This window comes from Tiliqua scincoides, chromosome 5 (genome assembly GCF_035046505.1).
Source record: "Tiliqua scincoides isolate rTilSci1 chromosome 5, rTilSci1.hap2, whole genome shotgun sequence".
In the NCBI taxonomy this organism is placed as follows: Eukaryota; Metazoa; Chordata; class Lepidosauria; order Squamata; family Scincidae; genus Tiliqua; species Tiliqua scincoides.
The window spans coordinates 86,399,555-86,422,052 of NC_089825.1; positions in this window are offsets into that span (position 1 = coordinate 86,399,555).

Below are 22,498 nucleotides of genomic sequence, written 5' to 3' on the forward strand. Positions count from 1 at the left end.
CCTGCCCAATTTAAGCATCTCTTGGTTTTTTTTGTTTTTTGTTTTTAAACCTGAGATTGCGCACTTCATTTCTAGGTCTTCTATCCCAGATTTCCCCTTGTTTTGACAGTTTTAACCCAGGGGTTGAGAATTATGGTTGGTTAGTGCAAAACTGCCATTTAACTGCCACAGCTCTGCCATGTGAAGGAGACTTTTCCTTGATGCGCGTGTGGGTAACAGACTTACGCTTAGTCAATGATTGTGGAAATGATCTGACCATGCATTTCCTGCGTCTATGATTGATCGCGCTTGCCCTTTTTATGACAGAGTAAGTGTTGCTCGGGACAAATGAAACATTTAAACGGAAATCAATACTCATTTCCGACTCATTTCCAAGTCAAGGGAAGAGCTTTTCAGGCATACCTGGGTTTCTGCTCTCCAAGCCATTCTCTTTTCAAAGAAGGGCTTCACATGCCTCCCTAGGCGCTGATCTTCTGTCTTTTAATGATAGAAAACAGATTAAGGATAGAAAAGAAATCTGGCATCACCAGAATGCAATGGGGACATATTTTTAAAACTCACACAAATGTTAAGGGTATGTGTGTGTTTTTTAAAAAATGAAGTCAGACATACACAGTCAGACCAAAAAGAACAAATGCCCTACTTTTTGATCCAAAGGTTTCATCTGAAGAAAATTAAAGTTTTGTGTGTACTACTAAGTCAGATTTTAAAAAATGTGGCTTCTATGCAGTATGTGTGCCTGATTATGCAGGACCAGAAATGTATTTTGGGTTAGTATCATAACTGGTAGGAAAAGGAAATGGGCTTGAGTGACAGGCTCATAAGTCTTAGAAATGGGATCCTCTGAAAAGAGTGGGGATCTCTACCCAAGAAAGTGTGTGTGGGAGAGCAGCAAAAGACAGGCAGAAAAACATCAAAAATTGCAGGAGAATTCTGCAGGGGCTAAATAAGACCTCAGAGCACACAGGCTTCCATCAGAGCCAAGCTCCAACACGACGAAAGGGGTCAGGTGGCTGCCTTAGGTGTCTGATTTTGGGTACCTTTAAGGGCAGTGAAGCAGAAGTCAGATCTGTGGGGCACAAGCCAATATTAGTTCTCCTGGAATGAACAGGAGATGCACAAGAGCTCTGTTGCCCTGTACACTGTGAGGAGGCTATTCACTGTGATTGGTCTAACACCAATACACTGGTTTTGTGTCCTCCAGTATAGGCTGATGTGAAGAGCTGGTTACCAAGACTGTGAACCGCAAAGCCTTCCTTTCAGTTCTCACCTCTGCCAGGAACTCATCAGTCTGCCTCAGGGGTAACTACATTTTGTGCATGGATGGGTGGAAGATGCAGGCATTGACATTCCTTTTTTCAGAGAAGCCACTTCAAAAGGACTTCAGAGGATAGAAGTCAAGGTGGGGAAAGAGTTGTTTTCAACTTGTCCTGCCCGCATTTTTTCAGCACTGTTGGTACTGCTTTCTTCTATACTTCCACTCAAAACATATTTGCTGTGTTCTGAAACCTCCTGGAAGAAAAGCGACTTGGGCAAGGTGCACTCTGGAGCAGAGAAAGGCTTCCATTTGAAGTTGACCTACTGAGCCAGATCCTCAGTCCATTCAATTCAGTATTGGAAGCACTGACTGGCAGCAGTAACAGGGCTTCAACAAGAGGCCTTTCCACTGAACCCAGGACCAGGGGCTCAGAGGAATTTTATCAGGGGGTACAAAGTTTCTTTGGGGCTCCTTTGCAAAGGGGGGTGAAGCAGAGTGGGGGAGGATGGTGATGGGCAAGCAGAATGGGGGGCCAAACAGAGTGGGGGGGCAGGTGGAGACAGCTGGAAAAGTCATTGGAGCCCGGTCTACCCACGCACGTGGCATCCGCAGCTAGACACAGGAATACGGAAAACCAAACACACTCCCAAGTCTCTCTAAAATCTTTTAAATATAGAAACCCATGCAGAAAATTAGCATCGTCATATTTAGGCTCACACTAGAGTGAGGAAAGTGTCCTGTATGTACCAAAACTTGCTTCTGCAGCTGATGTAATCTTGCAGCTGTATCCCTGAGCTCTGATACACTCCTTCACAGTAAGCAGATCCACAAGCCAAAAAGCTACTGTAGCAGTCCAGTTTCCTCCCAGATTTGACACTGTGTTAAGCATTACCATGTATGCATTCCTCAGTCCAGCATATACGGCTTGCCAGTAGCTGCAGTAGCTGCAGCCACAAGCTTGTGGTAGTGTCTTCAGCATCCCATGTGGGCAACAAGTCTTGGTAGATAGGAAAATGTAAGATCCCAGGAAATTTCTGGGCCCCATCCTTTGGCTCCTGGGCCCCCTTTTTGACCCTGGGCCCAGGTACAAATCGCCCCATTTAGCTCCCTCTCCTAGGCAATGCCTTCTACATGCAAAGCAGATACTCTGTTACTACCCTAATAATAATAATAATAATAATAATAATAATAATAATAATAATAATAATAATAACAACAACTTTATTTTTATCCCGCCTTTCTCCCCAAAGGGACTCAAGTCCCCTGTGCTTCAAGACTTCTGCTGATTCCACTCTACTGTAAATGCATCCTATCGAAAGCAGGGCTATCATTAGGCCAACTAGACAGCTGCCTAGGCCACAGAGTTCAGAGGGGCACTATATTGACCTTTGAGGAGCACAGTTTTATACAGATTTGTTTTTTAAATGCATGCAAAAATGCAACTGACAACATAGACATATACAGTGATGCCTCGCAAGACGAATGCCTCACGCAACGAAAAACTCGCAAGACGAAAGCGTTTTGTGATTTTTTTGGTGACTCGCAAGACAAATTTTTCTATGGCCGTGCTTCGCAAGACGAATTTTTTTGCATTTTTTTTTTGTTTTGGTTTGTTTTAAATCGCACAACCGTTAATACCCAGGATGCATTGAAGTTTTGTGCTTGAAATTTTTGAAATCCTCTGTACAGTATGTATGCCTTTAAAGAGCACTTAATAAACACTTTGTAAACCAAATTTGACTTTGTTCTGACTTTTTTTGCCCATAGGAACGCATTAATTAAATTTCAATGCATTCCTATGGGAAACCGCCCTTCGCAAGACAAAATTTTCGCAATACGAAACGACTCGCGGAACGAATTAATTTTGTCTTGCAAGGCATCACTGTATACAGAGACCACCACAGTGCTGTGGAACATAATTATGAAAAAAAAAATTATTTTGGCTTGCCTAGGGTACAAAATTGCCTGGCACTGACTCTGATTGGAAGCTATTTTTCTAAAAGCAACAAATACTACAGCTAGGGTCTTCATATGTTCCAGTGCATGTAACATGTAGTCAACCTCACAAGTCAGCTGCTATCTCACCCCAGTCCCCCATCTGCAATATAAGGGGTTACTAATACAGGCCTACTTTACAGGGCTGTTGTAAAGATGACCAAGATAATGTATATGAAGCTCTTTGAACACTGGAAATGCAGATATACCATTATTATGTTTTAATGTTAAAAATAAATCTGTGCTTTGTAGTGATTCAATGTTACTGTTCTTGCAAAGAACATGTTATTCACGAAAATACATATACATATATTTCTTCTTTTCTTTCTTTTGGAAGATTCCGGTGTAGTCTTAAAACTTCCATATAGTCGAGTCTTCAAAAGACATTTGCATCGTTCAAAACAAACTGGCCAACCACAACTGAAGCTTGGCTTTTAACTTTTAAAAACAAAGCGCTTTGAACTTCTTTTGTTTTTTTGGCCAGAAAAGAACAATTGCCCAGGTTTCCCCCTATACCCCCCACCAGCGGCGTCCCTTCTGCATTTACATTCTGCTTTGAAACAGCTTGAGAACTAAGAAAGAACAGAACTGGGAGATCTGATCAAATGCGCACCCCTCCCGCACCAAACCCTCCAACCTCACCGCAAGCCATGTTAAATATTATACAAAGGGCCGGTTTCCAATTTCATGCAAAAAAATGGTAGAAGAAAAAGGAAGATTCTAGTTTCAAATGCAAGCCATTCCCTTCCAGCCTCTCTCAAAGCAACCAGAATGAAAACCAAAGATCTCTGAGGCCTGATTCTCTGCAAAGCAGCCCAGTGCAAAGTCCAATGAAAGTGACCAATTTTCCCCATGAAATTGAACCCCACTAGCTCGCAAGTCCCTTTCAATGGAGCTTGTGCAGGACAACTTCCTAGTGCAGTGTTTCTCAAGCTGTGGGTCGGGGTGGGTCCCCATTCATTTCAATATTTTATTTTTAATGTATTAGGCTTCATGCTACAAGTATGTCACTGCATTTTGGGAAGTGTACTTTTAACAAGTTACTATGTATATTCTTTTAACAATGCTAGTAAATGGGACTTACTCCTGGGTAAGTGTAGGTAGGATTGCAGCCTAAGATTGTTCAAAATTTTCCTGCTTGATGATATCACTTCTGGTCATGACATCACTTCCAGTGGGTCCTGACAGATTCTCATTCTAAAAAGTGGGTCCCAGTGCTAAACGTGTGAGAATCACTGCCCTAGTGGATTGGGCCCTTCCCTTTTGTGATGCCTTTTGTGCTTTGATGATCAGTCATCATCTGCAGTAGGTAGAGGAAGGGCAAAAATATGGAATTTAATTCTCCCGTATCATCGTTTTCTGGAGCTGCTGAATAAGTTCTGCCTCCGAATTCTCTCGATAAAGATTCCCCCCACTTATTTCATTTACTAAATGTCAGGGGGGGATTACTGGGCAGCAATATGCACCGTGTGGTGGGTTAAGCAAAGGGAGGAAGGTCTGGGAAAAAGAGAGACTAGGAAGGGGGGGTCTGTGAGTCCTTAATTTTAATGTGGTGTCAAAGTGTCAGTGATAAATTAGATAAAGGCAAGTTAAAACAGCAAAACTGTGGGAGGGGAGAAGGGGAGAAGGAGAGCCTCCAACTCCTGAATCAAGATCTGTTGGAGTGGCAGGAGCTACACTCCAGAAAGGGGGTTGAAGGATTAGCCCTCCTTAAAAGTCTTCATTTATTATGTTTACATATAGTCAGCAAAGAAGAATGAGCAAAGATTTCTGGCTGGGGAGAGGTGGGCTTCTTTTTTTCTTTCTCTCTTTTAACTCTTTGGTTTATCAATCTCTGAAGAGCCTGAAAGGAAGGGTTTTTGTTTTTTTCTTTCCCCAGGAAGAATTCTTTTATTTTCTGGGAGATAAGGGAGGAGGAGGGGGAGGAAACCCTCTCAAAACCTCTAACCACAACAATCAGCCTGGAATTTTAACTCCAGGCTGCCAAGGTGGCCTTTTGAGTATCTCTCTGTGCTATTAACATCTGCATATTAATGGCTCAATGGATCCAGTTTAGGCAAATTGCAGGGAACTTACCTTAAATGAGGCCATATGGAAATAAAGGGGGGGGCAGCAAAAATTTTATGAACAAAATGCTTTAAAAAATGGCCCTACGGCAAATCTGCACCAGCAAGGAGACAAAATTAGCTCTCCTTGACAAAATGTTCTTTGAAGGAGAAATCTTGAGAAATTTGGAATGTATTTTGTATGGATACCAGTAACAACAAAATAAACCATATGATTTGGAAAAGGTATGTGTTTTGCTCTGTTGTTCCTTCTTTTGTCCTATTTTCCTTTTTCTATTTAATTTGTTTTTTTCTTTTTCCTTTTTCCCCCGTTCCCTCCCTTTCTTTAATTGTTGTTCACATGTTTTTTAAAATTACAAAGAACACCATCGTTTAACTGTTAGGGCATACAGCAAAATTAATCATTATCCTAACTCAGAACAAAGTTGTGTGTCGAAGCAACTACACACTGAAAATCAAAGGTCTAACAGAAAGTACAATACCATGTCAGGAAAATACTCTATTTGGGCTGCAATCCTATGAACACTTAACCAGGGAGTAAGCCCCATGGATCACAGTGGGTTTACATCTAAGTCAACCCACATAAGATTAGGCTTTGAACAAAATAGGACTTACTTCTGAGTAGACCTGGTTAGGATTGTGACCTCAGTCACCAAAAACTAAAAGTTAAAAAAAAAAAAAACCACTTCTAAATTACCAAATAAAGAAAAACAAAACAAAGCACCTTATTACTACTAATTAGGACCTCTATGAAATCCATCACACTAACCCCTGCTACAGAGCTACATAAATTAACAGCACAATCCTATGTATGTCTAGTAATCAAAAGTCAGGAGTTTAATAGGACTTACTCTCAAGTAAGTGTGTAAAGAATGGCAGCCACAACGAAATATTTTTATGCCCAAATAAACCCAAAGCACTGAAAGTACCCTCAGCAACCTGATCACCATCCTCTCATTTTCTTAAACTCTTCATAAATGTCTCACCCTCTTCTAAAAGAGGAACAGATATTGCCTGCCCTTTATAGAACACTCAGATTGAAAGGAAATCCCCTGTGCTTTTTTCATGACTTCTCCATCTGCTTCGTCATTCTCATTGCAATTAAACTGAACTCAGAGCATCTCAGCTCAGTCCTAACCATGTTCACTCAGGAGCACATTTTATTGTTTTCAATGCAGTTAATTATAAAGAAGTATGTTTAGGGATCGAAGCTAGAGTTAACATTCTTTACGCACTCCTGCGCTACTAAGAATTCCATGTTCCTACCAAACCATTGCATGTGTGTGTTTTACCTCTTTGTCTTTTTTGGATGTTAAAAAAACAAAAAAAAACTGCAGTAATGCAGAACTTCTTCTGACACAACTGCAGCGCAAGGCTTTCAGGTGTGAATTAACTGGTGCAATTGTCTCACCAGGTGAGACAACCCACCATCAGCAGCATGGTGGGTTGTGACCGCATGGGGACGAGATAATGTGCAATTGACACTGAACAAGGCTAGCGCTAGTAGAATCTTCTAAAAAGAAATACAGTACCAATAATTTAAAAAAAACCAAAACCCAGTAAAAGTGCATTTTGATTTTCTGGTAAGGGTGAATGTATATTTTTATTTAATTTTGTTTGCTTTTACTCTGGGACCTTTAATGTAAAGTGCCTCTGATAAATAAATGATTGACATGATTTTATCCGGAAAGCTCAGAAAACGATTTTTTAAAAATGCCCCTTTTTTGTTGTCAAATCAGGATTTCAGAGGCTAGATATTGCTTTAGGTGGAGAATTTTCAGCTTGAAAATAGTGTGCAGGGCAAGACCCTGTACTCCCCAGTCTCAGCTGGGATCCCCCCAAGGTACAGCTGTATTTTGCAAATAAGAGGTGCTAAGGGTTGGAAGCAGGCCTCTGTTGCATGCATTTGTATGCACATCTAGTTTGGTCCCTAATTTGTTTCTGCTTCCTGAGAAAACCAGGTTTTGCATTTCACAGCTGCTGCCCCCTTTCCTCCACAGTAGATTTCTTACCTGCTTTTAAAGCAGGGGTGGGCAGAAGACTTCCTGCAGAGAATGATAGTCTAGGTCAGCCATTTTCAACAACTGTGCCGTGGCACACTGGCCCCCAGGTGTGCCGCGGGAATTTGGGAGAGGGTCATTTATCAATAGGACCATTGTGGGATGTGAGCCCCCACTGACAGCACAGTGTGCCTTGTCAATTGTCAAAAAGCTGATGGTGTGCCTCGACCATTTTATTCCCATGCGAGTGTGCCGCAAGATGAAAAAGGTTGAAAACCACTGATCTAGGTGGAACTTGATCTGATCGGGGGGGGGGGTACTTTGTATGCTCTTAAGCAAGAAAGTACTCACACAGATTAGTTTAAAAGGGGACCTTGCAAGACTGAGGTCAACCCATCCCTACTTTCAAGGACACACAATGGTACCTTTCCCACCTTATTTGGTGAAGAGACAACAGGCTCTCCATGGAACAGATTTTGCCTTTTTCCAAGATGGGCAACATGCTCTTTTCTCCAAGTAATAATGAGTTCAGTTCAGTTCAGTTTTATTACGGTCACCGACCAGCCTAAAAATAACAATACATTCATAGTATACAACTGAACATGCATATGACCCATCACAGCATCCTAACATAGGCACTTAACAACATAAAATACTAACAATAAATAGACCTAAGTCTAGATAAGACTAAGTTTGGTCTAGTTATTGTGGATTGAACGGAGTACAGTAACTGAGGAAGGTACTTCTGAAAGTCTTCTAGTCCACATTGAATTTAAAAAACTTATTCAGAATATAAATACTCCTCTATGAGCAACCTGGCCACAATCCACTCTCTTCCTCCTGATGCTAACTGCAGCGGCTAAAAATTTAGCCACCCTCCGCGTTACCTCTGGATTTGCATCGGATAGAAGAGAAGTAATGATGAGTTGGGCAGCCCAATCCCACCTAACAACCCCTCCCCCACTAATGTAGCCACACCACCAAAGTTCACACCTCTTCCAGGTAAAGGAACATTTGTTCCTTTGCCCGAGAATAAGCCCTGGCTGCCCTGTTGGGTCTATCTAGAACTGTGCCAGCGATTTCGCTGGTGCAAGTCATAGTGGACCTGGGAAGGCAGATTGAGGCCGAGAAAGGGGATAGGATATCGGGTGTGTGGCTACAGCCACTTTTGGTGGTGGCCCAGCAGTGTTGAATGGTGTGTCACCATTTGTGACAGCCATAAAGGACCATGGGCTACTGGAAAGCTAGTTCAGGCAGTGCAAGGCCCCCATAGAACTGGACTTGTAGACTTTCTGCTACGAGTGCTTGGCAACCTTCAGTCTCGAAAGACTATGGTATAAGCCTACAGCACCCGTATTCACTGGCGGTCTCCCATCCAAGTACTAACCAGGTCTGACCCTGCTTAGCTTCCAAGATCATACAAGATTGGGCACGTGCAGGGTAACAGTTACTGCTTACCAAAAATCAAATTCGGTATTAAAAACAGCAAAAACAGCAAACAACAATTTTACCAAAAATTAATTCTGTGTTAAAAACAGCAAAGCATCTTGAGGCGCACAAAGCTGCCTCGTACCAAGACAGGCCGCGAGTCCATCTTAATCAGGATTATCAAACTAGCAAAGTCTCTCTGGGGTTTCAAATAGGGGCCATTTTGTGTCCCTCCCTGGAGATACCAAGGATTGAACCTGGCACTTTCTGCAGGCAGAGCGGACTGAGTTACAGCCCCATCTTTCATTCAGCGGAGCCTATTTTGGCAGCTGCATGAAATGCTATCCTCGGTTGGCAGCTATATGTGTACTTGGGGACAAAGGGGAAAAACGTAGAGTGGTGGGGCCAAACAAAGAAGATATGTGACATTTCTTGTGCAGGGCCCAAAGGTGAACAAGATAGGAATAGAGTGGCCTATCTGCAAAAAATTGTGATAAAAAAACTATCTTTTGAGCTACACTAGGCTAATTTAACACCTGTAGCAGGAGAGAAACACACAGTTCTGGTTAAGTCTGAATTGAACAGAGTAAGATTTGCAGATAAATTCCGGTTTAGCAATTCATGCTGGAACCACCCTTTCAATCCTTTTTGTTAAATGTAGTTTGCGGTGTACAGCATGGTGTTCTGGGAGAAACTGACACTGAACGTACCGATTTAGAAAGCAATGGGATATGCTTCAAGACCAGAGTGTGGAAGTTCTGGCTTCCTCCAGACCACAAGGCAAGCTGAAGAAACCATCTTAGGCCACATATTTGGGGCACAGAGTGGTAGGCAGATGGAACTGAAGCACAGGTCCCAATCCAATGGGATGTTCCATTGAACAGCTTCTGGTCTGGGCAAAAAGGGACAGTGTCACTTTGGTCTGGGCTTTCATGATAATCAAATTTAAGACATTATCCAGTGCTTCAGGGTCACTTTGTGGAAGGGCCTGGTGAAGGTTAAGAGTCTCTTGCAGTGAAGCATAAAACTATGTGCTTCTTCATGCCCAGAAGGCTTCTCCTTCTGTGTTTGCCAGAGGACTTGGGGGAGGGGGTTCGTGATAAATTCCCTCCAAGGTCTCTATCACAAAAGAAGCAGTATCTTTCTGCATCAGGCTTGCTGGCTACCTTTGAGAAGTTGCCCACTACTGAGTCAGTTCATTTCTGTAGCCGACTAATGTTTATGCTAGCCATTTTCAACTTTTTTCATCGCATGGTACAGTGACAAGGTGCTAAAATTGTCAAGGCATACCATCAGTTTTTGGACAATTGGTAAGACACACCGTGCTGCTGGTTGGGGGGGCTCACATACCCCAATGGCCCTACTAATTAATGGCCCTCCCCCAAACCCCCACAGCACACTTACAAATCATTTGTGGCACACCAATGTGCCATGTTCCCCTGGGGGCTGGGGATAAGAATAGGCCCTCAGTTTGGCTGTACTTGTCGTAAGAGGCGACTAAACAGCCACCGGGTAGATGGGACTCGTTGGCCTGGGAAGGCCGCTCATCTGAGAGAAGGAAAACTCTGATCCCAAACCTCCACTGCCTTGTGGCTACATCCAGCTATGGAAAAGGCTTCAGGAGTCCACCTCGAAGCAAAATCCGGAGCCGGAGTCCCTGAGGCAGTTCATGGCTGAACACAGTCAGGTTCTGGCAACCCCTGCGACGCCGCTGGAACCTACCGTATTGGCCTCTGCCTTTCCATTGGGCCATTTCAGCGATGTGGAGAGGGGGGATTTGCTGCATGGGAAACAGTCTATCCATATCTACTTTACCCAGGCTTCGCGCACTGGAGAGGACACTGTTCCAGAACCACCATTCAGAGCACGATACCATAGCCTTCCAAGACTGAAGGATGCCAACAATGTGCCATGGCACACTGGTTGAAAATCATTGTTCTATTCAGTCCTCCATGGTTTCAGACAATGGTCTTTCCTGGTCCTACCTGGAGACATGGGGGATTGAACCCAGGACTTTCTGCATGGATAGCAAGTGCTCTGCCACTGTCGCTTCCATTGATATCATTTTCATTTGCCTAGGACAGCAAAAAATGTGGAGTCATTTTTCCCCTTTTCCCCTTTTGCTTGCAGTCGTCCTTTGCTTCCCGTTTTTCTAATCCTCCACTGACTACTAGCTATGCAGTTAAATATTTATTTATTAAAATATTTATATGCTGCCTTTCTGCCACACAGTGGCTTTCAAAAACACAGAAACCATCACCTGCTATCTTTATACCTTTTCTACTCTATACTTCCCATCCTACCAATTAAACCCTTCTGAGCAGTAGAATAGCTAATGGAGACAGGGGGTACACTACCCCGGGTACCACACCTTGAGAGAGATGCCAACCTGCACCCCCAAGGGCAGACCTGAGTTGAAAAAGTGGCTTTCTGAGGCCATAGAAAGACACTTCTTGTTTTCACAGAAAGACTTCTGGAAGGCTTTCTGTGGGCCACAAAGGAGAGCCACAATGGAGAAGATGAATCTGGAAAGGAGCTGTGTGGGGGTAATTTTACTCTTTCTCACCAGGGAGGTAGTTAGGAAGATTCCCCCCTGAGGAACGTGGGCTCCTGTATGTGCCAAGACACTTGTTCTATTTTGCAAAACACTATTATTGTTTATTTTTCACATTTTTATACCGCCCTTCCTCCAAAGGGCTCAGGGCAGTCCTCACAACAACTCTGTGAGGTAGGTGAGGCGGAGAGAAAGTGACTGGCTCAAGATCACCCAGGAAGCGCCATGGCTGACGGGGGATTTGAACCAGGATCTTCCAGGTCTGAGTCCACCTCCCAAACCACTACACCACCCTGGCACTATGCAAGCACCTCCCCCTGCTTCTTTGTGCCAAAATGCTAGACAAGAGGCTTCTCTATCTTTGACTCTTGGGAGCCTCAGACCACCTCCCAGACCCCAGTGGGTGTTAACATGGGGTGTTAAATTTGGCACGGGGATGTTAAAAAATTTTGTGCACCAGATGCCTGCTGACTTAGCTGTGCCACTGAATGGGATTACCTCCCTATTTTACATTTAACAGTCTGCAGTGAAGAGGCAGAAGATGGACAGGAGAAGCCTTGCAAGATTCACCAAACATGCCCTTCACAGGGTCCTTTGAGTAGACAAAGGCTGATGGACAGATGATACAGGACTTCAAAACTATTTTACTAACACCTAATATATAAGCAAAGTGCTGAGGGCAAGGGGTTGTACAGTGAGTCTTTCTGGTGTACAGAAGCAGACGTGAAATTTCAGCAGGTGGAATGTCTACTTTTTGTATCATATCCACCTATTATAATAGATAAGATAATCACATAAACAAGTTGTTCCTCCTTATCAGTGGGTTCAGGACCCGCAGATTTGACTCACAGTCCAATCCTAGGCATGTCTACTCGGAAATAAGTCCCATTAGAGTCAATGGGGCTTATTCCCAGGAAAGTGTGGATAGGATTGGGCTGTCCAGGCGGGTCCCGACCCACGTCTGAAGGGCCTCATCGAACCTCCTGGACATGACCAGAAGTGTCTTCTGGTTGCATCTGGGAGCTATTATGAGCCATGTGCAGCCATGTGCAAACTTCCAGTTATTCATCAAGCTGAAAGCACCTCTCAGAAGCCTCTAGCAGAGCTTCTGAGGTGCAGGGAAGTCATGTGTGGCCTCCATGCATCTCAGAAAGCCTCCCAGAGTCTTCTTTCAAACTGGCTTTTGTCAAACCTGAAGTGCCTCTCAGAAGCCTCAGAACACCTGCTGGACGTGACCGGAAGACAAAAGGTGCAATCCTAACTTCATGTTAGGCTGGCGCAAGTCCCTTGTGCTATCCTAGGAGGGTCGCAAATGTGCCGTAAAGCATGTTTGCATCTCCTCAGGAGGAATCTGCGCCAGTGCATGGAGGTGCATCCAGCCTCTATGGCGGCTTCCCCCAAGTAAGTTGCATCAGCCAAGCTTGGCCGACGCAAGAGTCTGGGGAGGACGGGGAGGAGGTGGGAGGGAGGTGTTCCAGGGTGGGGGAAGGACTCCTGAGGTGGCACAAGCCTGAGGAGATCCATAGGGGCTGCAGTGGCTTACCTGGGGGTAAGGGGAAGAGTTTCCCCTTACCTCTGGTTGAGCCACTTTGGCACCCTATCTCGTGCTGGATACAGCGCAAGCCCCCTGGCCTGCCTGTTCCAGCGCAAGATAGGATTGTGCTGAAAGTCGATTGCGTCAAATCAATAAGCAGGACCAAACTGTATAACCATATTTGATTACCTGCTCAAATAAAAAAGTAAATGTTATAGCACACAAATGGATTCCCCACAGATACAGAGGGCCAACCTGTATTATTCTTGCAATTTAAAATTTAACAGTTTCAAGTTTTAACAGTTTCAAGTTTTTGCTTTTTCTGCAAGACCTATTTTTGAAAATTGAAGTTGGCAATTTTTGGAGCGTGTGTGCAAACAGTTATCCCTGCAGAGGGCGCAAAATGGCACAGGCCCTGTATACACCTCAGTGATGCCTGGAGGCTGGACAAATGGCAGATAGGCTCTTCCTGGGAGTCTGACTCAGGGGCTGGGCACCTCCACAAGCCTTCTAAATGTTTCTTTCGAATATTAAATTTGTCCAGGTGGTGGGTCATGGCTTCATGATGAATCGTCTTTAGCCTAGCTCTAGGGGGCCTGGGAAGGTGCCTCAGATGTCCAACTGCATCTTCAACTGGGGCAACAGGTAGTGGAGACAGTGGGCTTCATGTCTTGGGATTTCATTGCTTGCCAAAGACAAAAGTGCTGCTCAAAGAGCAGAGTGGATGTTTTTGACAAGTGCGATTGGCATCTGCTGCACACAAAGGTGTACCATGCATCAGAACTCTGACTCACCGATGCATGGAAATGAAGTAGAGCTGAGCATTGCAGAGAGGTATCTTCTAGGTGCTTCCCAAGAAGCCCTCATCCTATGCCATGAGCTGTGAATTGGGGCTCATCCCTCCAGATACAGGAAGTGATCTCAGGACCAGTGTAGCCACAGAAGGGACTAAAACATGGCAGGCATCATGCTTGTATGATGTCATATCCCCCACATCCTCAAGGAAAACAGTGGGTCTAAGGTTGACGATATGGGGTAGTTGCTCTCTGTGAGTGCAGCAAAAGGGGATACTGGCTGCCACTTACTCCCCACTTGCAGCCTTCTTCTTCCTGCCATATATTTTCCAGAACATGTTGCTGTAGTTTATGACGGAATATATCAATAATGCTGCAAAGAAGAGACAAAGGACCATGTGAACTGATGTGAGCAAGCAAAGAAACTGGAGGACCCTCCACTTCCCCAGAAGTCTTTGTCTGAGAGGCTGCTCACCAGTCCATATCTCTTTCTTTGTTGAGAGCCTGATGGTGGGGCCATGAGCCTGTTACACAAACGGGAAAGGAATAAAGCATTGGGGACGAGTGGGGAGGCAGGATATCTAGTCTTAAAAAAAAATTCATATGTTGTTATTTTTCAGTTACAGACTGCCCCACACATTCTGCTGCTGTTCAATTCTGAGGGGACATCTCAGATTTGGGGGCTACTTTTAATATGGGGCAGGTTTTCTCAAGGAGGCTTCCTTCTGTGGAAGCTCTCTAACTTTGGGTGGTGGCAGTGTGAGCTACCTTTTTCCTGCTCACTTCCAGTTGAAAGGATGAAGCAGGGAGATAAGCAAAGCAATGACTTGACTGCTAGGTGCTCAACCTGTCAGGCCCTTCTCTATTCACTGAGGGCGCAATCCTAACCCCTTATGTCAGTGCTTTCCAGCACTGACATAAGGGCAATGCAGCTCTGAGGTAAGAGAACAAACATTCCATTACTTTGAGGAGGTCTCCGTGAGTGACACCCAACTGCAGGATGCAGCACATGTCCCATTGGCACCACTATGCCAGTGCTGGAAAGCACTGACATAAGGGGTTAGGATTGTGCCCTTAGATACGTGAACAGTCCTAGGGTCTGAACCTGAGAAGTTCTGGCAGCCCCCTTTCATGGTCCTCAGGTCAAGACCAAAAAGCTAGTTTTTATAGTCAGAAGAGAACACTAGTGGACAGATTCAGTTCCTCCTCTTTGGGTAAGGTATTGACAGACCCTGCACAGGGCCTAAGGTAGACCAGGCCTCATCTTTTTTCCTACAGTGAGACTTTTCTCTTACCTGGGAGTGGTAAATAAACCAGAAACCCCAGAAGATGGTGAAGAGAAACCAGAGCTGCTGAAGCCCTACAACAAAGTCATGGTAGGGCATGTCAATCACGAGCATGAACATGATACTACTTTGCAACGAAAGAGCAAGAGCTGCTCTGGCAGTTTCTGGATTAGACCTAGACTCTCCTTGGAATAAACCTCTGACATCACAAAGAGCCTAGCCCTGATTGGCTCAGGAGTCTTTGTGATGGATTATTAGTAATTACAGTTTCACCTTACCTTAAAAGAAGCTTCATTGAGCCCAGGTCACATACAACACCCTCCCCCTCCATTTTAGTCTCACAGCAACCAACGCTGTGTCACGGGTTAGGCCAGGAGTGGTCCATCCATGAGACAAGATGATGCAGGTTGCATCAGCAGCAGATTGCAAGGGAGGGGGTGGGATGACAAGAAGGTGGCAGGTTCTCTTCACCCTGCCACTGCTAAAAGCAAGTGGAAAGTGGATCATCTGCCTCCTTCCTTTGCTTCTCACATGGTTTCTTCAAACGTGGAAGCATGGAACTTCTGATTTCATTTATAGGGACCTCACAAATCAAGGAGCTCCTTCCTTTGCAAGGTCCCTTTAAATAAAACCAGAAATCCCACATTGGAAGAAACCAGTCAAGGAGCATGATAAGGGGCATTTTTTCTGGTCGCATAGAAGTGGCGGCGGCAGCCTGAGACGGCATTCCGGGTTATGCCACCTGTCGGCTGATTGGCTAAGGATCGCTGAGCTGCACGGTTCCCAGCCCCTAACCCAACACTCTAACCCAGGGGTGAAAAACCCATTTCATACAGCGGGCCGAATAGCACTCATGGTGCCTGTTGAGGACCAGAAGTGACATCATTAAGCAGACGATGGCCAGAAATAAGCACTTTGTGCTCATCTAGGAATTCATTTCTGCAAATGACAGAAAAGAGGCAAATCTTGATAATATTTTAAAGATCTGGGAGGGCTCAATTATCACGCGGGCCACCCTTTCAGCAGCGCCGCTTCTGCCACGGCATCACTTCATAGCTCAGCAGCTGAGAGATATTCCGTGAAGTGATGCCTCAGCAGAAGAGGCAGTGATGAAAGGGTGGCCCGTGGGTTCACTGGGCTCTCCCAGTGCCTCAGCAGCATCTCCCTCACCCCTCTTGGGCTGCCCCTTCCCCCATAGCATCCCTTGCCTTGGGCTGCCTTCTCCTTCCATCTCTCCCTCCCAGAGCTTCAGCAGAAGCAGTGCTGATGAAATGGCAGCGCCAGGAGAGCCTAATTATCATGCGGGCTGGATAAAGAGCTTCTGTGGCCAGATATGACCCATGGGTCTTATGATTGACACCTCTGCTCTAACCACTCCACCACACTAGCTTGCTGTTGCTTGACGTGTTCCCTGTTCTTTGGGCAAGAACCACTGCAGATGTTAAAAACCAGTTGCAGGCAGAACAGGAACACATGGTGAAAACAATCAGGGCCATTGCAGAGATTATATAGGGCAGTTTAAAATATTAGATTCTAATCAGGGACACTTGAGAGGCAGACACAGGAAGCAGAAATATCTAATGATGTAATCAGTACCCTGCTCCTCTCCTCCCTTCTCAGATTTTTTGTTTAGTTTAGTTTGAAGAGTGCTTCCAGTGTGCCCCACATTGTGAACCCCTCCTCCTTAAAAAAAAAAAAAATAGAGAGAGAGAGAGAGAGAGAGAGAGAGAGAGAGAGAGAGAGAGAGAGCAGTAAAAGTAGGCACTGGGTTGGGTTGAGTGCTAGATCTGTGTTTAGGCTAGACCACTTTCGGGCACTGAAACAGGCAAACAACTATAGAGTTCTGGTACACACACACACACACACACACACACACACACACACACACACACACACATACACACATGGCTGATTAAACCAGCCAGAATCCACAATACAGGCCAGACAGACCAATGGTCTGATTTTGTATGGTCATAAATGCATCCCCTCTTCCACATGTACAGAACAGTAAACTTTTAGTGCATATGTTAAGACTTTCTTTTCTTTTTTTGCAGTACAGCAATAAGGATCACAACAGTTACATTTTGTTTTTTGATTACTTTTATTGGGGAAGGCGTGTCTGCCTGTTTGTGTCCCAGGGAGGTTGGGAAGGTATGTGTGCACCCACTACCCTTCCAAGATCCAGTTCCCTTCTCCTGTCAATATTCTGCAGCGAAGAATGAAAGGCAGACCTAACTGTAGTGACACTCTATGTTTAACTCACCTTTGCAAACCATAAGCTTCTTAAGGTGCCCCTATGCAACTCGCGTTCCGATCAAAACACCCTGGACTGATCCATGTTCAGAATTGTCAAGAGGTTATTAAATGCCCTGCGTCAGGCAGCACACTCAAGAGAGCATTCTGCAACCTAGGAAGTGCTGTAGGGCATAAATGGCTGAGAAACACTTAAGGCAACCCAAGCAATATGTTCTACACAATTTCTAGGCCCTTATTTGGATGAGTTCCCCCTATTTTAGCATCCTACAAGAAGGAAGATGGTAACTTAGACTTGAAAATAAAGGCTGGTATAATAACCAAGTCCCCCACCCCATTTTTTGTTGTGATCAAAAACCCTTCCGCTCTATATCAGTCACCCATTTCACTGCCACTTCTGCACTGCAGCTTGTGTTTCTCCTTTCTCTCTTCTCCAACACATATTTTTATTTGAATTGTTAATAAATATATGCTGTTTAACAATTCAGAAATCCAATTATCCCAGCCACATTTTAGTCTAACACCGGTGGCTGCTTGGCAGGGTTCAGATAGTCTTGGACTGGTATTTATGTAGTTAAAACACCTCTTTAAAAATAACAAGTCAGCATCCACTGTCTAAAAAAAGAGAGGTGCTGGGGCACAGACTGCTTGGGAAGATGTATTTGATCTCTTTTCCTAGAGGTATGGGAACTGGTATTGATGAATGGAAAAAAAAATACACTGAGTATACTTCTGTGTACGCTCAGAAATACTCTCTTTATGACTTCTCATGCTCCAGAGCTGGACTCTGCCACTGAAAGCAACTTGTGTGTCAGTTTAAATTACAGTATTTTGGAAGAAGAGATGGACGCCACAGAACAAAAGGAAAAGCACACTGAGACATTTATTAGGCTTGGGAGAGTTTGAAAGGCAAATATTTCTACAGCTTTACAACCCTGTAGGAGTCTTAAATTTCATTTATATTATTAAAACATATAAAAGAGTCAGATTCTACCGGGTGGTAGTTTGTCTTTGAAGGGAACGGGAGGGACTAATTTACCAAGCTGTGTGAAGTGAGATGGTGGTTTCTGCTGGAAGAAATTTTTCCACTAGTGTGTGATTATGCAAACTTTCAAGTAACACAGAACTCGTAGTCAAGGAATCTCAGCTAATTTTCAGGGAGAGCAGTAAAAGTGCTCTTTTACTGTTTTTACTGTTTTTCTGTTTAAAAAAAACAGAAGCAAAGCGACTTACTAATGCAATTTATTGGTTGGAAGCTGACAGTCTAATATGAAAATTACATTTTTACAAGCCTGACTAAGAGTTCTGTTTAACCTGAAAGCTTGCATCCTTAGTGAACCATTGCTCTATAAGCAGGATATGACTCTTGTGTTTTCACCACTTGCTCCAGCATTTCCATTTTGTTTCAAATTTGCAATCTAGGGGCTAAAACACATAGAGGATAAATTATTTTTGTTTTTCTAATAAAGGTAAAACCCTTAAAGCCACACTGCTTGATTTGTGGAAATCCCACCCCACCACCCCTATTTGATTTTAGTAAATGTTTAGTAGAAATCCTTGTAGGTTATCTAAGTGCCTCCTCCACCTCTTGGTAACCCAGTGGGCTATAAATCTTACAGTGAAAAGCAGGCCACTGTCCATAAATAAAACACAGACATAAAATAAACACATCTAGCCAAGTTAAGCGTTTTAAAATTTCCTCAATTTCACCAGCACAGCCAAACCCACGCTGAAGTTTCTCGCATCAAAATGAAAGAAACATAAAAAGGGATGAATTTTGCAGAGAATATACCCATAAACGGTTGGGGAGGGCAGAGGAACTGCATTATATTGTGAAATATACTGTATAGGTCTATGCGGAGTCAGATAACATCAACACCCCCCCCCCCCAAAAGTCAATCTGAAAAACAAAAGAAAAGAATCTGATCTGATTCATCTGATCAGATGAGAGCTGGAAACAAAAGCTAAGATGGGAGGATTTCTAAAATGACAGCCCCTTTCTAATGTTCTATGGACAGTGAAATGTTGGTCCAAGCCTGTTTCTTACTTTTGACAATCACTGGTTCGTAATGTTTCTCTCTTTAAAGAACCTTTTCCAATATCAGTGTGTGCAAAGAAGTCTCTGCATATCACCTACAGAATTTTTGCATCACAGAAGTCACAGAAGGTTCTGGGAAGTGTTCAGTGGTATATACAAGTCGCTTGCCAGTCTGCACTGGGAATTTCAAGCTGAAACAGGCATGACACCGTAGGTCTAAGTTTCGGATATTCAGACTTTAAATGAACAAACACAACCCCTTTTAAAACAGACAGGGCACCAGTTTTTAACAGACGAGCCCTGGGGGAAAATATTTAACTTCCCTTCTCCATGCCATTTCTCCATGCCAGCAGCAGTAGCTAACAGAGGTTGCTCTCCCAATGTTTAATATTAGAAGTGTTTTGGGTCTTTATTCAGAAGTTTGATTAGGTTTTTGTGAAATATGCTGTAGGCACGTAACTCTCCTTGACATATCAATCAGCCTACGGTAAAATTGCTTTTGCTATCAGTTGTTTTGTTGAAAGCTGCAGTTTTCAAGAACCTATCAACAACTTTAAGTGAGGACTTGCTGCATGTAAGCTGTCTGCAATTTCTTTTTGGTGAATTGACCATTTTAGTCATGCCCAGAGGCACTCTTTTCATTAAGCAACATCACATGCTTCCAGAGTTACTCAGGCTGGAACAATGAGATCAGCTTTGTCAGCTGAATCCTAGAAGATGCTGGCTAAAGCTAAGACTGAACAGACAAAACTTTCTTCTCTTAAAACAAAAAATCCAGTTTGTAATTGTGCGTTATGGTGCCATCTTGTGGTCCATGGGTAGAATTGAAACCTTTATTTTCACCAGAAGGAATAATGAAAATACAGTACTGTACTGGTAGATACTGAAGAGTTTTTAAGGAGTCACCTACTAAAGACTTCAGCCTTAGGAGATCTGTTGGCAACCTTCAGTTTCGAAAGACTATGGTATTGCGCTCTGAATGGTGGTTCTGGAACAGCGTCTAGTGTGGCTGAAAAGGCCAATTTGGGAGTGACAATCCCTTCCACACCGGGAGCAAGTGCAGTCTGTCCCTGGTCTGTTTCCCTGGCTATGGGCCTTCCTTCTTTGCCTCTTTGCCTCAGACTGTTGGCCAAGTGTCTCTTCAAACTGGGAAAGGCCATGCTGCACAGCCTGCCTCCAAGCGGGCCGCTCAGAGGCCAGGGTTTCCCACCTGTTGAGGTCCACTCCTAAGGCCTTCAGATCCCTCTTGTAGATGGATCTTAGGAGATCTTAGGAGATCAGAGAACTCTAACTGAGGTGCCAGAACAGAAAACAAGATGAATTATCAACTGATCCGCTTAAATTAGTACATAAACACTCCTGTGACCACGGGGGGGGGGGTGTCTCTCCTGCCCCCGGAACTCCCATCTCAAAAGGGTTGTGGCAGGCTACACCAGAACCAAAGAGGCCTGCTGATGAGGCCATGTTTGTCTTATTTGATTTCCAGTTCAGGGAGAAACAGGAAAAGTGTGTGTGTGGTGAGGGGGTTCCCAAGGGAACAAAAAACAGAGTCAGTCCTGATGGGTTCCTTAACCCTCAAGTTAGCTTCTCCTGCTTTTGACTTGGGCTCACATGCAGAGTCTATGTAGAGGCCCTGCTCCTCCACTAGGGTACCTGAGTGCCCAGTTCACCACACATTGCGTCCAAAGGATGGGGTCATCTACTGCTGTGTCCAGCCAATTGTGAGGCAAGGGTGGCCTGAAAGTTCTACCCCAGACCCTGGAGGGGATGGCCAGGCTGGGACATGTGGGGGGTCTTCTTCTTCCCCCTCCCAACTTGTGGCAAGGCCTCTGGGGTCCCTTTCCCTCTTGGGCCAGGTGTCCTCCTGGGTTTTGCTCCCATCTCCCCGCTTTCTGCGCCGTCCTCTCCACTCTGCCTCCATTCTGCCTGTAGCTCATCTCCTTGCCATTTGCTCTTTCCCTCTTCCATCTGCTCTGTCTTCCTTCCACCTGGCAGATGCCTTTTATTGGGGCTGGCCCTGCTCATATGGCCAGAGCCATGACCCACAACTCCATACTTATAATAAGACATTATTATAAAATTCTCTACATAGTACATACTATGTGGGGCCGGCCCATCTGTGAGGCCAACTGAACCAGTCACCTCAGGAAGGAGTTTGGTGGAGGCTACCCATCTCTATACTCCCACTTGCTTCTACTGGGAGGTGCAAAGGCTGGTGCATCACCCAGTAAGGGGGGGGGCAACATTTAGCATACTGCCTCAGGTGCCAGGAGGTCTAGGGCCCTGATACTTCCTGTTATTCTTATTAACTATTCTAGAACCCAAATTAAATTCATGATGTACTAAAGAACCCAATGAGAGGTCAAAGATTTTGCAGATGGCCAAAGCATGCTGCATACCTGAGCTGTGTGTGTGTGATAAAGAGTTATAAACATTAGTTAAGACAACCAATTTACCCATTGCACTCTGCAACAACCTATAACAATTGACTAACTGTCTGTTAAAACAGCCATCCCTCTTTAGCAAAGCCTCTATAAAGATTTTATACAAGGAAACTGAACGTACTCATTTGGTCTGGGGTGCTTCACAGTTAAGGATGGCATCAGATGAAGCACTGCAGTTCAATGTTAGCAGATTGGCTTTGAATAGCTTGGAATACAGAGACATTTTCTGTCTTTGGGTGGGGTGGAGGGTGCTTGAGTTTTGAAAACAGAGGGAATTAATAGAACATAATTTAATGTTCCATTAATAAAACAGGCATATGACCAGAGCGCTTAGCTTTTTAAAAAACGAGAGGCCAGAACTCTTGGCATTCTGACTATTCCTGGAGACTTTTTCCCCCCAACATGATGTAATGTCATTAAACCAGGGAGGGTTTGTTAAAAAGCTCCAGAACTGCTTTCAGTAGTCACTTGGAGATCAATGCTGATTCTGAGAGACTCCAGGAACTCTGCCCCATTCTGACCCCACTGTTGGTAGCAAGAAGGGAGATGCATGCAGTCATCAAATTTTACAAACATGCAGTTTGACCTCATGCTTTCCAATGGGGAAACCTCCTAAAATTGTTTCGCTCAGTTTGTTTCCCCCCCCCCCATTGCCCACTCTTTCTAGACAGAAATCTCTTCCTTAAGTCTTCTTTGGGCAGCTGAAGTGGCTGAGCAAAAAGCACTCTGTACCTGTTCAGAAGGACTCACCTTTTTGCATTTTATCTCTCATTAAGCCCCAAGTGATTTAGATTAAAATAGGCAAGTGAGCTGGAGTTCAACCTGCTCCCCCTTTGCCCAAAACCCCA